Below are 13,436 nucleotides of genomic sequence, written 5' to 3'. Positions count from 1 at the left end.
AAGGCACAGGTTTTGGTTCTAAGAACAGTTGCTTAAAAGATACAGGTTAGCTCTCCCCTACACCTGGTTATTGGGTTTACAAAGAATATTTTCAGCTTTGCAACCTTAGGATAGAACTAGATAAGATCCCAAGTGCATCACTGTCGAAGTAGCTGCTGGCGTTTACACTAAAATAGCAGCCATGCATGGCCCCAATCTGATTTGGACATGCAATGCAAGGGTTGGTTTGCTTTACTTCAGTGCTATTTTGTTTGTGGAACCCCCCCCCCCCCAAGTGGTTATTTTACTCTGGAAGTGTCAGCATAACAAGTAAGACCAAATAGCTACTTATTGCAGAGGAGGAGGACTTAGGGGAAGGGGGCTTTTGATGGAAAACTGGCATGGAAAGACAAGATTGAACCTCTTTGCTACATTCCTAATCTGGACTGGATCCAGATTGCCTGCTACTTTAGTGAAAAAGCAAGTAAGTAGATGAACAATGCTATGTTTTCAGATCTCATCTACTTTTGCCCTTACATATCCCCTCTGGTCCTTCTGCTTGATATGGCACTTCATTCCAGTCTAACTTAACCACACCTGGTGCCTATGGTTTGACCCTCATCTGTCATGTTCCAAAATCAGGCCATCCAATAGGAGCCTGCCTCTGAGCCAGGCCTAAATCAGATGCATTTATTCATGGTTGCAAATAGAGATCTTGCCAAAATTTGAAATTACTGACCTAGGAACTGAATTTCTCCTATCTCATAACAACCAGCTGTATTTTGATGAGAGCCCTCTTGCTTGTAAATTGGAATTATTTCAAATTTATCTGCTGATTGATGTGTCCCTTATAAGAATGTAAGAACATAAGCAGAGTCCTGCTGGATCAGGGCAAGGGCTCATCTAGTCCAGCATCCTGTATCTCAGTGGCCCACCAGATGCCCCGGGAAGCAATCAAAACAACAAGATACCTGTACCTTGCATAGAGAAAGCACATAGAATTGGACATAGCATATTTATTGCATTAAGAATGACTGGATGTTTTGAGCTGGCAGTTCAGACGCTGATTATTTTAATTCCTTACTCCAGATGAAACTGTCTTTCAACTACATTTCCTATGGCACCTCAGCTGCTGTGGCAGCTCTAACACAAGTCTATGCATGTCTAGTCAGAAGTAAGTCTCCTTGAATTCAGTAGAACTTACTCTAAAGAAAAAGTGCATAGAATTGCAGCCTAATGAGAGCTCCACAAGAAGACTTTCCTGTTTGGAGATCCCAGCATCACCATCACCACTGCAACGAATTAAGTTTGAGGAAATGAAAGAATAGCTGCATATTGTGCTTCTTTTGACATCGCCTTGAGTATGGCCAGACTTCAAAATGGGTTTGGAAATAAAAATATTTTTCCCAATCCCATTCCATCATTCTATAAGGTGGCCAAGAAACACAATCCAAGACAGGGTTATGTAGTTCAAAGACAGTTTGATTCTTATTGACTGGAGCCATCAAAACCATCCTTCCAATGGGCCATGCTTCTAATTTATCCCATGTAAGTGAACAGTTCTATTTATATACATACTACAATGCTGCACAAGGGCCTAAATTGTAGTCTAAGGATGTATAACCCTGAGATATTGCATTTGTTGGATAGGAATGTATCTGGTGTTCCTTGAAATTTCACAGATGCTTTTCATTAGAGCTGTGTTGGCATCCTTCGGTCTCAGAAGACCATGGTATTGCGCTCTGAATGGTGGTTCTGGAACAGAGTGTCCTCTACAGTGTGCAAAGCCTGGGTAAAGTAGATATGGAAGATAGACTGTTACCCATGCAGCAAATCCCCCCTCTCCATGTCGCTGAAATGGTCCAATGAAAGGCAGAAGCCAATACGGTTGGTATTAGAAGCAACTCTAAAATTCACTATGAATTTCACTTTTTCAGAATTTCAGTGCCAACTCTAGGATGGCAAACCCTGCCCTTCTCCTCATCCTTCAGTGCACCTCAAGATATTACAACACCCCACCATTACAACATCCCACCATCTTTTATATCTCTGTAATAGAAAAGATCTCCCTTTTCAACTTGATGGGCATTTTGCTAGAGTGAGGATTTTACTTTGTAAGCATCTTATAGTGTCTGTGGACGCTGTTATAGCGTCCATAACAAATGGAGGGATTTGTTATGGCATTCCTCTAGCACAGATAGCTAGGGATGTTTTTTTGTTGGGGGGGGGGTGTTCTTAGTGATTACCCAGACCTTTTTAAGTAGACAAAAAGAGGAGAGGTGCTGAGCAACACAATTCCAAATCTCAGTCTCCATAATTGTTTGAGCTGCCTGTGTACCAACTTGCATTTTCTATCATTATTTCTCCAAAAGATGGGAAGAGATATTAATAGGTTATAAAGAGTCATGACAAGGATGTTGATACATAATAAATCAAAGACTTTACTTAATAAAGACAGATCTATTAAGAGATAAAGGCAGACAGGCATATGCCATCACTTACTACTGTAATTTCCCAGGGGCAACATTTTTCTTTCCTCTTTTTCATCAGGAATTTTATTGACATACATCAGATGCTTTTTTCTAATTACCTGCTGTCTGGAGGAATCCCCCCCCCCCATACATACACACCTCAATGTGAAAAGAGCTTGTTTTTTTTCTGAACTTTTCCAGTGATTATAAAAAAAAATCAAGTTTATTTCTGAGCCTAATCAAAATCCAAAGGGATTCTGGCTCCGTTTCTTAAAAACAAAACAAAAACTGTATGACTCATTTCTAAACTTGTCTAGTTCCAAAACTCAGCAGTGTTCTTATCTGCTACTGAAGACTTAGCATGGATCAGGAAAATCAGGTGTTATCTGTTGTTCATCACATCATTTTCACTTCGGTGCTCATTCTTTGAATGTTTGCTTTCAATTTACAGTTGCTCTGTACGTACTCGAGGTGATGGCTCTTCAGGGTCTTTCAATTAACCTTCATTACTGTGGAAAGAGACAGTCTGATCTCTTAATCAGTTTTTGAAATTCTCAGGGTAGCACATGCAGGCAGCTGTTTTGAAATAAGAACTCAATCATATCAAAAAAACTGATGTTACAACAACTGAAATTGCCTTTTTGATCTAACTGCCCAGAACTTTAGATGTGACAGAGGTTGTCCCAGAGGCAAATGGTGGGCCGTTGTGGGAAACATGATGCTGGACTAAAATGGTCCTTCGGCCTGATCCAGCAGGGATTTTTGTATTGCCAAAAAACTGAGAGCCATGGGAAAAAAATAAACTGAGTTTGGGCATTTGTCGTGAGAGAGGGGGGCACCGACATTACCCAAGGAACTGCAGTATGGTAAAGGCTCTTGTAACATAGCATTAAGAACCTTTGTGATAGCGGCTGCCAAGAGACCCTTCCTGCCCTCACCGCCATCTGATTTTCATGTTTGTCAATTCAGACTCCTGAGTAGCATGTTGAGATAACCATTTGGTGGCCATCGTTAGTTCACTTGTCAGAAAGCAGGGTTGTTAGAAAGTTGAAAGTGGGTATTTGAACATTTGTGTGCCATATATGTGAAAATGACGATCAGCCTCATGGTTCAGGATGTGGACTCACCTCCCTGCATTCCAATCTCTGCACATGAACTGGAGGTTGTCCATGACTTTGTGTACCTTGGCTCAACGATCTCCGACACTCTTTCTCTTGATACCGAGCTAAACAAACGCATCGGTAAAGCAGCTACCACGTTTTCCAGACTCACAAAGAGAGTCTGATCCAACAAGAAGCTGACGGAACATACCAAGATCCAGGTCTACAGAGCTTGTGTCCTGAGTACACTTCTGTACTGCAGCGAGTCATGGACTCTTCGCTCACAACAGGAGAGGAAACTGAACGCATTCCACATGCGCTGCCTCCGACACATCCTCGGCATCACCTGGCAGTACAAAGTTCCAAACAACACAGTCCTGGAACAATCTGGAATCCCTAGCATGTATGCACTGTTGATACAGAGACGCCTGTGTTGGCTCGGTCATGTCGTGAGAATGGATGATGGCCGGATCCCAAAGGATCTCCTCTATGGAGAACTTGTGCAAGGAAAGCGCCCTACAGGTAGACCACAGCTGCGATACAAGGACATGTGCAAGAGCAATCTGAAGGCCTTAAGAGTGGACCTCAACAGGTGGGAAACCCTGGCCTCTGAGCGGCCCGCTTGGAGGCAGGTTGTGCAGCATGGCCTTTCCCAGTTTGAAGAGACACTTGGCCAACAGTCTGAGGCAAAGAGGCAAAGAAGGAAGGCCCACAGCCAGGGAGACAGACCAGGGACAGACTGCACTTGCTCCCGGTGTGGAAGGGTTGTCACTCCCGTATCGGCCTTTTCAGCCACACTAGACGCTGTGCCAGAACCACCATCCAGAGCGCGATACCATAGTCTTCCGAGACTGAAGGTTGCCAACAACCTATGTGAAAATGACTGATGTAATCTGAACTGATCTGATCTAATGACGCAACTAATCTGCATAATTGTGTGCTTCTGGACTGCCACTGGAGAGGCCACAGAGACCTCATGCATGAAAAAAGAATGAGGAAGGCCCACTGATGGAGATAAGTTGGTGGGGTGGGGGGAACAGGGCAAGGGGACTGGGCAGAACAGGGTGGAGACTGGGCAGAGGAGGAGGTGTATCAGGGTAGGAGGGGGTGTGTCCTGGTGCACACCTATTCTCTTCCTCACCTCTTGACACACCCCTTTTCTTTCCTTGGACTTGTACTAGCTAAACAGCTTATGCATGTTTGAGGAGGCCCATTGGCAATAAAGAAGCTTACAGGGAAGTAAGGAAAAAAGTTTTTCCTTCTCCCAGGACTTCCAATCAGACCCCTCTCCACAACCATGCTGCCTGCTACGGCAGGGAAAAGGATAAGATTGGGCTTTTCAGCGATAACCGCAAGTGATCTTTTGAGACCGCGCTCAACCTCCCTGGCCCTCGGTAGGCTTTCTGAGGCTTCCCGAAGACCTAAAAAGGTTGCTTCTGCTTTTCTGCAAATACTGGAAGTGACCTTTTTGGACCTTCCAGAGGCCTGGCTTGTAAAGGGGCCTTAGAACATAAGAACAGCCCCACTGGATCAGGCCATAGGCCCATCTAGTCCAACTTCCTGTATTTCACAGCGGCCCACCAAATGCCCCAGGGAGCACACCAGATAACAAGAGACCTCATCCTGGTGCCCTCCCTTGCATCTGGCATTCTGATATAGCCCATTTCTAAAATCAGGAGGTTGTACATGCACATCATGGCTTGTACCCAGTAATGAATTTTTCCTCTAGAAACTTGTCCAATCCCCTTTTAAAGGCATTTAAGCCAGACATCTTCACCACATCCTGTGGCAAGGAGTTCCACAGACCAACCACATGCTGAGTAAAGAAATATTTTCTTTTGTCTGTCCTAACTCTCCCAACACTCAATTTTAGTGGATGTCCCCTGGTTCTGGTGTTATGTGAGAGTGTAAAGAGCATCTCCCTATCCACTCTGTCCATCCCCTGCATAATTTTGTATGTCTCAATCATGTCCCCCCTGAGGCACCTCTTTTCTAGGCTGAAGAGGCCCAAACGCCTTAGCCTTTCCTCATAAGGAAGGTGCCCCAGCCCAGCAATCATCTTAGTCGCTCTCTTTTGCACCTTTTCCATTTCCACTATGTCCTTTTTGAGATGTGGCGATGAGAACTGGACACAATACTCCAGGTGTGGCCTTACCATCGATTTGTACAACGGCATAATAATATTAGCCATTTTGTTCTCAATACCTTTTCTAATGATCCCAAGCATAGAATTGGCCTTCTTTATTGCCACCGCACATTGAGTCGACACTTTCATCGACCTGTCCACCAGCACCTTAAGATCAAACAACAGCAACAACAAAAGGGTTGCAGGGGGATGGGGTTGCAGTTGCGCCCCAGGGTATTTGCCCCCTTCCCAGGTATGCTAGTGACTATTGCATTGTTGTAGAGCATTTGGAAAAATCATTATTAATATTAGTTCCACTTGAGTCCACTAAGGGCAATCTGATCAGTTCTTGCCCAGCCTGGGTTGTAATAATCTTCCCTTGTGAGTTTTCATCATGCCATATGAATTCTTGTATTCATCGTTTTAGGATTGTCACTACCAATACATAATACAAAGACATTGTTAAAATTCATCACCAAAAGGGGGGAAAAAGAAATGCCAGATAATATTATTTGTCTGAGGATTTTTACACTGGGAAAATACAAAGGTGTGTTATCTGTATCATGGAAGACTTGTATAAAACATGTTTGATTTACAATAAAATTAGCTTGATAAATAGAACTTCGCTGTTATAAACTGCATAACGAGTGTTATGGAGTCAATTTGAAAAATACCAGCACAATCGAGGGAGAAAATATATTGGTTTCTCAAGGCTTGTTGTATTGAGTTTCAAAGATACAGACATAAGTAATATATATCAGGTTGGGTGGTAATGCAATTTCATTTCATGTCTAGTTTTCCACCGTTAACATTACTATGACTTCAGTGAGAGAAGCACCTTAGGAAATATGTTGAAAGTGCTTGTTTTAAGATTAATCTAAGAGATGTACAAGAAAGTGCATTTTTTTTTCCTGCAGGATGCTGTTTATTGAAATTTAGTGACAGATGCAGAAACAATCTGAATATAACAAATAGGCTTTGAAAATGTCAGAGCCTCCGCTCTCTGTTTTCTCAGCAAAGGATCCACAAGGGAGAGCTGAACATACCATCGTGTTTGAAGGCCTCTGAGAAGTGATAGAGGTTTGTCGGCGAGTGATAATGTTGTGCTGTTCCTTGCCAGCTTGGTGCAGAGATGCTTCCCAAGGCAGGGCTGCTTGATTTTTGCTGGCTCCTTGAGTTAAAGGCAGATGAGGAGTACAACGAGCTGGCAGACTTCAGTCTTAAGATAGCAGCGTATGATGATGGGATTCCTGGAACGGCTGCAGAGTATTCTGGAGGGGGAAAAAGACAGAGAGATGTTTTCTGAGATGAGAAATTCCAACTTTTAAGCTGATACAGATTCTTGTACTAAGCAAACCTAACAGACCTGCCCCTGCAGTGCAGGTTTGCGACATACTGCCCCCTTCCATCATGCCACCCCTGCGGTAGACCAACCATTGTTTATGGAGCCTTGCGCAATTGACTCCGAAAGCCTTCTGAGACTTCTCGCGCAGTTTAAATAATACTTTTGGTTTCCTGACATTCTGTTGGCAACCTTCAGTCTCGAAAGACTCTGGTATCATGCTCTGAAAGGTGGTTCTGGAACAGCGTCTAGTGTGGCTGAAAAGGCCAATTCGGGAGCGACAATCCCTTCCACACTGGGAGCAAGTGCAGTCTGTCCCTGGTCTGTCTCCCTGGCTATGGGCCTTCCTTCTTTGCCTCTTTGCCTCAGTCTGTTGGCCAAGTGTCTCTTCAAACTGGGAGAGGCCATTCTGCACAGCCTGCCTCCAAGCGGGCTGCTCAAAGGCCAGGGTTTCCCACTTGTTGAGGTCTAAGGCCTTCAGATCGCTCTTGCACATGTCCTTGTATCGCAGCTGTGGTCTACCTGTAGGAGGCTTTCCTTGCACGAGTTCTCCATAGAGAAGATCCTTTGGGATCCGGCCATCACCCATTCTCACAACATGACTGAGCCAACGCAGGCGTCTCTGTTTCAGCAGTGCATACATGCTAGGGATTCCAGCACGTTCCAGGACTGTGTTGTTTGGAACTGTGTTGTTTGTTTCCTGACAAAACTGCAAGAATTGCTTAAGATTGCGCGAGTAGCTTCAGAAGACTTTTTGCATACTGCCAAGCCGGCCTACAGAATGGCTCCATCGGGAAGGTGCAGTGGCACAGTGGGGGGACACGGTGAGCACTGCCAGCTTTTGCCCCCTGCCTCTGCCCAAGGTCCACCACTGTGTGTGTGTGTGTGTTTGTTTAGAACAGGGGTCTCTAAACGTTTAGGCCTGCATCTGGTCCCCGGGTCTGGGTTTGAAGACCCCTGGTTTAGAACAGTGTTTCTCAAGCTGTGGGTCGCAACCCATTTGGTGGGTCGCAATACGATTTCTAGTGGGTCACAAGAAGCTGGCAGCCATCATCTTAGAAGATGGCAAAAGACTTGGGCGGCCTTTTCCATTTTGGAAAAGGGCAAAGCCAGAAGATTTTTATACTGCCTTTTCCTAGGCTACAAGCCGGGCACTCAAGTTGGTTAAAAATGTACATAATGAAACGAATATTAAAAATACTTAAAATCACAGTGGCAAAAAAACCCCAGCAGATTAAAATATGAAACTAAATTGCAGGTATCTATTAGATAGCTAATCTAGGGGCTGGATGGATTTAGGATATGGCGGTATTTGCGCTGGTTTTGGTGCGCATCAGTGCAGTGTCTGAACAGGATTATAGCCTAAGGTTCTTATAGACTCATAGAGCCAAATAGTAGAATACAGATGTTAATGGTCACTCTGTTCCGGACCTCGTTGACATCTACAATTACCTTTCAACACTTCTAGGCCACTTTGGGACAGACCAGCTTGGATGCTGTTGGTAGGAAACATGGCAGAGAGACTGGGGGACCAAAAGCCAACGAGGAATGATGATCAAAGATACAGCAAGGTAGAAATTCATACACTGATTGAAACAACCAGTCAAATCTTGGACTGCAGGTATGAAGGGAGGAAACCTCTATGAAGGAAGAGAGCGACTAAGATGATTACGGGGCTGGGGCACCTTCCTTATGAGGAAAGGCTACGGTGTTTGGGCCTCTTCAGCCTAGAAAAGAGACGCTTGAGGGGGGACATGATTGAGACATACAAAATTATGCAGGGGATGGACAGAGTGGATAGGGAGATGCTCTTTACACTCTCACATAATACCAGAACCAGGGGACATCCACTAAAATTGAGTGTTGGGCGGGTTAGGACAGACAAAAGAAAATATTTCTTTACTCAGCGCGTGGTCGGTCTGTGGAACTCCTTGCCACAGGATGTGGTGCTGGCGTCTAGCCTAGACGCCTTTAAAAGGGGATTGGACAAGTTTCTGGAGGAAAAATCCATTATGGGGTACAAGCCATGATGTGTATGCGCAACCTCCTGATTTTAGGAATGGGTTAAGTCAGAATGCCAGATGTAGGGGAGAGCACCAGGATGAGGTCTCTTGTTATCTGGTGTGCTCCCTGGGGCATTTGGTGGGCCGCTGTGAGATACAGGAAGCTGGACTAGATGGGCCTATGGCCTGATCCAGTGGGGCTGTTCTTATGTTCTTATGTTCTCTGTGTGTCATCATTTGAAGGAATATTTGCCTTTCCATTTATTACGTGCCAACAAACTTAGATCTGTGACCAAAGATACATTGGTCAATACATCAGCTGATCATGACCCAGTGAACCTGTTTCCAAATATATTTGTCTCATTCATGTCACATTTTTGGGTAATGTGAATGAATATGAACAATATTATGTACTATGTCAATTGTTCATCCTCCAATGCAATATATGCTATTGTCTGTAATCCTTCTCCTAACTTCAAAGATCAAAGATCAAGCTCTATGAAAAACAAACAAAAACAATAGAGAGTGAAAAGCCCATGTTGGTATTTATGCAATTGCAAACTGCAATTCTTTGCATGCTTACTTTAAAGTAAGTTCCACTGAATGTACATCCATATAAACAAGAATAGAACTGGGCTTTCAGCCATCAGACATGTGTGGATTTTGTCTCACTTGTCACTCATAAAGGGCTTTCAGTATTTCAGAATTTAGTACACATTGGCAAGCTGTCGGCTCTGACAGATAAATGTGATCTTCAATCAGGTGAAGCTGGCAGGAAGCCACAAAGTCTGCTGTTAGCTACAAAGCCAGGATACATGGAGGAAAAGACAGAAATGAACATATGAAGATGTGAATATATGACTTATGCTGAGTAGGTCATTAATCCATCTAGTCCAGAAATGTCCACTTTGATTGGCAGGATCTCTTCAAGGTGTCAGACAGAGGTTCCTGAGTTCCTTTACCTTGAAACAGTGATGGTGGTGAATTTTAGAAGAGTCTGCCCCCCCCCCCCCAAATGCACTCTTCTGTCATGGACATACCGTATAGTATGTATGCCGTATAGTATAGTATAGTATAGTTTAGTACCGTATACTGTGATATACCGATATACCGTATAGTACGTGAAATTTTTGCCAAGTAATGAAGCTCCAATTATCACTTCACCTGATCTCTGGGTCAATCAGAGAGCAGAGCCTTTCAACTCTGACAGTTTCGTTTCTCAAGCGGCAGATAGGCAGGCACCAAGTTTCTCAAGCAGAAGGCAGGCACCAGGCAGGCAGGGCAGAGATCCCTTCTACGGCAACTGGGAAATTCCAGCCAAAGTTAACCTTTTAATCTCCTGCTGCAGCCTGGTTCTGGTTCTGCTTCGCAAATGCTTGCAAAGCAGGTCTGTTTTTTGAAACACCAGGATTGGACCCTCCTTCCCAAGCTACAATTCAGTGCACCATTACTTAAGAATAACTCCCATGGAAAGCAGTGGGTCTGCTTCTGAGTAAAAAGGGCTGCAAATATATGCAGCTACATCTCTCTGCTGTGAATTGAATTGCACACTCCCAGTTATGTGTTATATGCTGTATGTAGAACTGGCTTAACACATCAGACACCTTAAAGGTGGATTTGATTCATGGTTCAACCTTTATCACTTGCATATCCCTTGGCAGCCCATTTCCATAAATTGTGCCCTTCCTAGTAGCAAAATGTTTGTAATTAGTAAGACAAGCCCTCATCTCCTCCATATGAAAGCCCAGACTTCATGTATTCGTCAGAGTGTTTTCTCTTTATATCTGTTTGAAGAAGAGAAGACTCTGCCTTTGCACTGTTTTGCACCAGAAGTGTGCTGAGAAATTCTGGGTGATTGATCACTTTCCATATTATGTTTCAGCTTTTTTACTGTGCTGGTTTTCAATCACTGGTTCATACATGAATTGATGACCAAAAACTAGATTTTGGTGGGGCTTTCACAGCCAACTACCTCCCTCCCTTCCAGGCCGTGCATTCTGGAGCACGACCTGCCTTTTTCTGCCATTATTCCATTCTTTTTCAAGTACCCCTAAAGGTTCTGTTGAGTGTCCGTGGGAGTACATGAATACCAGGTTGGGAACCACTGGTATGTTGTTTACAGTGCACTTACTCTGACAGTGTTTACAAAAAGGTGGTGAAAACCAGAATTCAAAAAAGAATAAAAATGTTTGTTATGATCTTTTACTGTGTTTTTAATAAATTAGAGACTACAGTTCTTAGGTGACAATTAGTGGTAGGTTATTTTTCAGGATCTGGCCTCGGGTAAAATCAGACAAAACTATAGTCAGACACCCCCCTAAGTTTAACCCCGGACTTATCCGAGGGTCATAGAAAATTCCATGATTGTTGGCTCAAAACTTGCCCTTGACTTATCTGTGAGGTCGACTTATAGGAAAGTATCTGCAGTATCTAAGCCATTAGCAGCTGAGTTGAACCCAGCTGATTTTGGCTTGGTTTATACTAACTCAGTATCAGCTATCTGGTCTGCTAGGTTTCCTCTTGTCTTTCATCTACATATATGAAATTGCAAGGGGATGAGAAGGATAGGTCTGGCTAAAAAGGAGGGCTCTTTCTAAGTACCCCACACACTGCAAAGAAGGCTAAGCAGAGCCTCCATGAGCCCATTTCACAGCTCACGGCATAGATTATTGGCTCTTTGGGAGAGTATAAGCACCTGGAAGAGGCCTCTCTGCAGTGCTCAGCTCTGCTTCATTTCTGCTCATCACTGAGTTGGAATTCTAATGCCTAGTATATCTTTGTGTCCACCAGGTGCCAATCCCATTTGTCCAAAACATCCTTGGACTCACTCTGCTCTTTGAGCAGCACTTCATCTTTGGCAGGCGATGAGAACCCCAGCCTCTCATAAGAACATAAGAACAGCCCCACTGGATCAGGCCATAGGCCCATCTAGTCCAGCTTCCTGTATCTCACAGCGGCCCACCAAATGCCCCAGGGAGCACACCAGATAACAAGAGATCTCATCCTGGTGCCCTCCCCTGCACCTGGCATTCTGACATAACCCATTTCTAAAATCAGGAGGACGCGCATACATATCATGGCTTGTACCCCATAATGGATTTTTCCTCCAGAAACTTGTCCAATCCCCTTTTAAAGGCGTCTAGGCTTTAAGAAGCCCACCATCTCCACCCCCTGATGTCCCAATGGAAGATGCAGCTGGACATATGAGGCACTTTCCCAGACCCCCTGGAACTGGAACTGGGCTCAAGAAGATTCGCCATGATGTCATGGCCCACCACATCATTAAATTTAATATTAGAAAGGAACTTTTCAAAGGCTTGTGGGGGTGCCCCACCCCCAAGTCAGATTCCCAGGAAAAGCAGATCTGCCATTTATTCTGCATCTAGGAGTCAGTGAGGCACATCCAGAGCTGGTGCCAGGATATTTTGTGCCCTGTGCAAGGTTATACACACATACTCTCACCACAGATATGGAAACCGTGGATACGGGGGGGGGGGGCGGCACTGTTCAAACACTGAAGCAGCCCCCCACGCCTCCCCATGCCCATTCCATTACCTTAGTTTCTGTGTTTCTTCCTTAAACAAAGCGAAAGCCTTGCTGAACTAAAGAGCAACAAGCAACAAACCTGCACACTACCTGCAGGATACCAGAGGCTTAATGAGGGTGGAGACCGCTGCTACTCCAGGGCAACATAGCCAACATAGCTGGCACAGACTTGAGAAGCCCCATTGCAGAACTTGGGGCTTTCCCTGGGGGAAGGGGCTGAAAGTCCCCTTTCCCCCAGGAGACCTTGGTGATGCCTCTGGATGCAGCAGTAGCCATTTTGGCACTGCTGCAACCGACAGAGCCGCTAGCTTTAGGATTGGGCTGATACTCAATGTGAATGGGAAGCATTTCCTGTTACTGTTCAGTAGGCTCCAACCTAGCATGCAGGCTGGTTCAGTCACTCTTCATTTCAGCCACAATTTTGCTTTGTTTAAGGAAGAAATGCTGGCGCTTCCAGTGCTATGACACAAAAACTATGGTAATGGAATCGGCACAGAAGGCACAGGGGCCCCCCGATCCATGGTAACTGAGTCTGCGGATACCTGATCCACAGATACAGAGGTCCACCTCTATGCTTTGTGTGTGATTTTCAGATTTTCAGATTCTTTTCACTGACGCAATGCCAAACAGTCACAGACCTTTTAAAAGGGTTTGGAGACTTTATTTCCACAATAGTAAGTTACACAAGCCAATTGATTCAGTTTGGATACAAATGTTCACTCTCCATTTTTCATCTTGTTTCTCCAAGAACCACACCCAGAAATCACATTAAATAACGTGAGATAAACAAGTTACCCATGTGACACTGTATGTCACTTCCACCTCCTTATTGGGCGTATTATGACAGGTTTGGTGCATGGTCCCAGTTTT

This window comes from Tiliqua scincoides, chromosome 3 (genome assembly GCF_035046505.1).
Source record: "Tiliqua scincoides isolate rTilSci1 chromosome 3, rTilSci1.hap2, whole genome shotgun sequence".
NCBI classification, from domain to species: Eukaryota; Metazoa; Chordata; class Lepidosauria; order Squamata; family Scincidae; genus Tiliqua; species Tiliqua scincoides.
This window is presented reverse-complemented; position numbering follows the sequence as displayed.